The following is a 4,838-nucleotide window of genomic DNA, read 5'->3' as shown; positions in this document are numbered from 1 at the left end:
CACTATAGATTCATCAAAATTAAGTGGTGAAATTACCTTTTTTTGATAGGTAAGTAAGGGGAAAGCTATCTTCATGATGTAGATCTACTTTTTTTCTCCCTAGCTCGCTCCAACAACGTGCACATGCACTTTTTGTGGCCTAGCTAGATCTATGTATGTTTGTGGTGTTGCATATATGTTTGTGTTTGCAGGTACCGGTATTTGAAATGCGATAGTTGCCAATATTTTGCCGGAATGTTGATTCATTTCCGTTTCGGCGAGAATTTTGGCACTGTGCATTCTTTTTGGTCATATTTTTAGGGAAGGTCATGCCAAATTTTTTCTTGGTTCTAAAATATTGTTTTGCTCTACCCCGCAGGCGACCATGGTCCGCACGATGACCGAAGGCATCGTGAATAGGTTTTTGAGCTCTGCGAAGGCCGAGATGCTTCAAAAGAACGAGACGGAGATAAGATGTCCGTGTCGAAGATGCAAGCTGAAGAGCCTTATTGCGGACCCGGATTCCGGGCAGGTGCGGGACCACCTGCTCTTGCGTGGTTTCATGGATGGCTATTGGTGGCAAGGTGATGAAGATGACTATGAAGTCGTCCATGGGGGCCGGGCAGAAAATGAGGAAGGGCAAGAAGACAACCATCGCGGCGAGGGCGGGCGAGAAGATGAAGAATCTCCAGGACATGATCACAACGGTGATGCTGTACACAGTCATCATGTAGAAGATGTCGTACATGATGATGAGGAAGATCGAGACGAAGGGCATGATCATGAAGATGAAGATGCCGGAGCAGACGACGATGGAGGCTGGGTGCAGGACCCTCATATTCAAGAGCTGCTTCTCAAGCAAACGGATAACGCAAGAGCTGCCGCCCGAGAGAAAGCCAAGCTGGATCAACTGGAGATAGACGCGGTTACTCCATTGTATGAAGGATGCAGGCCCGAGGATACCCGCCTGAAAGTAACGGTCATGGCTCTGGAGATGAAGGTAAAACACAAAATGACCGACGCATGCTTCGATGAGAACATGTCATTCTGGCACGAACGTCTTCCCAAGGGGAACAAGTGCCCGACCAGTTTCGAGGAGGCGAAGAAAATCGTGTGTCCTCTGGATTTACCGCACGTGAAATACCATGTGTGCATGAACAATTGCATCATTTATCGGGACGAGCACGCGGAGTCTACCATATGTCCGGTGTGCGGCGTCACTCGATACAAGAAGAGGAAGAAAGCTCCTCGAAAATTGGTGTGGTACTTTCCGATCACTCCTCGTCTACAGCGGTATTTTGTGGACCCTAAGGTAGCAAAGCTCCTGCGTTGGCACGCGGATAGGGAGGAGAAGAAGCGGGAAGATGACGGAAATGATCCGGAGATAAATAAAAAAGTCAAGATGCTGAGTCACCCTAAGGATGCGAGCCAGTGGCAAGCGTTGAACTTCGAATACCCAGAATTTGGGAAGGATCCAAGGAACATCATGCTGGGCGCGAGCACCGATGGAGTCAATCCGTTTGGCAGCCAGAGAAGCACACATAGCACCTGGCCTATGTTTGTGTGGATGTACAACCTTCCCCCCTGGTTGTGCATGAAGAGGAAGTACATTCACATGAGTATGCTAATTGAAGGGCCGAAACAACCAGGGAACGACATCAATCTGTATCTGGGGCTGCTAAAAGAGGAGCTAGACACGCTGTGGAAAACGCCAGCCATACGTGGGACGCTGTAGAGAAAGAATATTTCCCTATGAGAGCCGCACTGCTCACGACGGTGCATGCCTATCTCGGTTACGGATATCTCGCGGGGCAGGTAGTCCACGAATTTTCTGGATGCATAAGGTGCATGGATGACACAACGTATTGCTAGATAGATAGAGATCCCGGGTCTTCGAAAACCGTGTTCATGGGACATCAAAGGTGGCTTCGCGACGATGACCCGTGGAGGAAACGCAAGGATCTGTTTGATGGTGAAACCGAACCCCGAAAACGCCCGCGTACGAGGAGCGGCGAGGAAATAGACGAGCTGTTGAAAAATTGGAAAGATTGCCCACTGCCGAGAAAGAAGCAAAAGGCGCCAGAGCCAGGAAAGAAGCGAAAGGCGCCAGAGCCGCTGCTGAAGGTATGGAAAACGAGGTCTGTTTTCTGGGACTTGCCATACTGGAAGATCCACCGTGTGCCTCATAGCCTTGATGCCATGCATATCACGAAGAACGTGTGTGAGAGTCTGCTTGGTACCCTTCTCAACATGCCAGAGAGGACCAAAGATGGGCCGAAAGCAAGGGCAGACTTGAAATCAATGGGCATCAGGCAGAGCTTCACGTTAATGATGATGATGATGATGATGAGGCGAAGCAGGACACAGAAACTCGTCGCAAAGGCAAAAAGGCCAAGAAGACCGGAAATGACTACCCTCCCGCGTGCTTCACTCTAAGTCAGGAGGAGATCGAGCAGTTTTTCACCTGCCTCGTAGGAGTAAAACTTCCTTACGGTTACGCGGGGAAGATAAGCAGATACCTAGACCCAACGAAGCAGAAGTTCAGCGGGATGAAGTCTCATGACTGTCACGTGCTGATGACGCAGATACTTCCAGTTGCAATCTGTGGGATCATGGACGCGCACGTCCGTGAAACGCTATTTGGCCTATGCAACTTTTTCGACGTCATCTCTCGGAAGTCGATTGGCGTGAGGCAACTCAGAAGGCTACAGGAAGAGATCGTGGTGATACTATGCGAGCTTGAGATGTACTTCCCGCCCGCATTCTTTGACGTTATGGTGCATCTGCTGGTCCATATCATGGAGGATATCATCCAACTCGGGCCGACGTTCCTGCACAGCATGATGTCATTCGAAAGGATGAATGGTGTCATCAAAGGATACGTTCGCAACATGTCACATCCAGAGGGAAGTATAGCCAGGGGCTTTCTGACCGAAGAGTGCATCTCCTACTACACGAATTATCTAGGCATCGAGAACCCCGTTGGTCTGCCCGTCAACAGGCACCTCGGCAGGCTCGCTGGATGGGGTCACCGTGAGGGTCGCCGCGAAATGCATGTCGACTTCGAGGGTCGACTCGCCAACTTTGAAAGAGCAAACCTAGTCGCGCTACAACACATAGACGTGGTCGATCCTTGGGTGGTAGAGCACAAAACCTTTATTGAGAAGACATACAATGACCAAGGCCAACAGAGGACGGACGGAGATATAATCAAAGAGCACAACTCATGTTTCACGCGTTGGTTCAAGCAGAAGCTTCTGTCGTACCCTTTACATGAGGATTCTTCCGCAGAAGAACAACTCATATTCGCCTTGTCACAGGGCGCCGAGCACAATCTGATGACATATGAGGCGTACGACATCAACGGCTACACATTCTACACCGAGAACAAGGACATGAAGAGCGATGGTTATCAGAACTCCGGGGCAATGATGGAATCCTACACCGGTAACGACAAGGACAGATACTACAGAAGGACCGAGGAGATCTGGAAGCTGAGCTACGCTGGAGAGAAGGTCCCGATGTTCCGTGTCAGATGGGCCAAGAGCGTCTTAAAAGAAGACCGGTATTTCACCACCATGGTTATACCCGAAGCCAAATCCAAGACTGCGGGCGCAAACGTCACAGCGAAAAATAAGCCATGGGTACTGGCTTCCCAAGTGGACCAATGCTTCTTCATTACCGACCCGTCAAAGCCTAGTCGTGTTGTCGTGAGGAGAGGCAAAAGGAAGATCATCGGAATGGATGGAGTAGCCAATGAGCAAGACTTCGACAAGTACGGCGACCCAAAGATCGAACATGACGACGACGATGAAGTAGCAGCACACACCACAAGAAGAAGCAGGACCACCCTACCTAAAGGACGTCCGTTCCACAGAAGAACTCTATTTGCGAAAAAGAAGGGCAAGAAGATTGTGAACCGATAGCTAGCTAAGATCGATTGTATTTAAATCATAGTCTTCATTTCTCGATTGTATTTCATGGGCACTTTTTGATATCATGAATATTTTTAAATTTCATGGGCACTTTTTGAATTCATGAGGACACTCGATCTCGATCCCCCTCCATCTCGATCTTGATTCCCCCTCCATCTCGATCTCGATCCCCCTCCATCTCGATCCCACCCGCACCCTCCCCCGCTAGCTCCACCGCCACCGACGACCCACCGCAACCCTCCCCCGCTCCACCGCCGCCGACGAGCACCCGCCCCCCTGCACCCTCCCCCGCTCCACTGCCGCCAACGGGCACCCACCGCACCCTTCCCCACTCCACCGCCGCCGCCGATGATATTTTCAAGTAACAAATTTGAACATATTTTTTAAAAAATTATTACTGTTTTTATAAAAAATATTACTGTTATGATTTATAAAAGTTTGAACATATTTAAACACAAATAAATATCAAACAACATTTAAAATGCATAAAAAAATATTAGGGAGCCTAGGAATCGAACCTAGGACCTCCTGGTGTGTGTGCTGCGTGCTGACCAGTCGGGCTAGTGGGCGGGTTCTGATGTAGATAGGGTTAGGTGGTATATAACCTGACAAGTCGGGCTAGATTAAAACAAAATTCTAATGGCGCACCGAGGGGAGGTGCGCCATTAGAATAGTCGTACTTATGGCGCACGAGGGGGAGGTGCGCCACTAGAACCCTCCCCCCACTCCACCTACTGCCCTCGCACTGTGTCCTTCCTCCCTCCCTCGCCAGATTCCCCTCGATCGACCCCAACCGTACGCCGCCGCCGCAGCCGCCCATGCGCCCCCGCCATCCGCCACCTCCGTCCGCCGCAGCCGCCCACGCGCCCCCGCCGCCTCCCTCTCCCCTTCCTCCCCCTCGAGCACCGCCTCCCCCCCGAGCCC

The sequence above is a fragment of the Triticum dicoccoides genome, chromosome 6B (assembly GCF_002162155.2).
Source record: "Triticum dicoccoides isolate Atlit2015 ecotype Zavitan chromosome 6B, WEW_v2.0, whole genome shotgun sequence".
NCBI classification, from domain to species: domain Eukaryota; kingdom Viridiplantae; phylum Streptophyta; class Magnoliopsida; order Poales; family Poaceae; genus Triticum; species Triticum dicoccoides.
Note: the sequence above shows the minus strand (reverse complement) of the source record.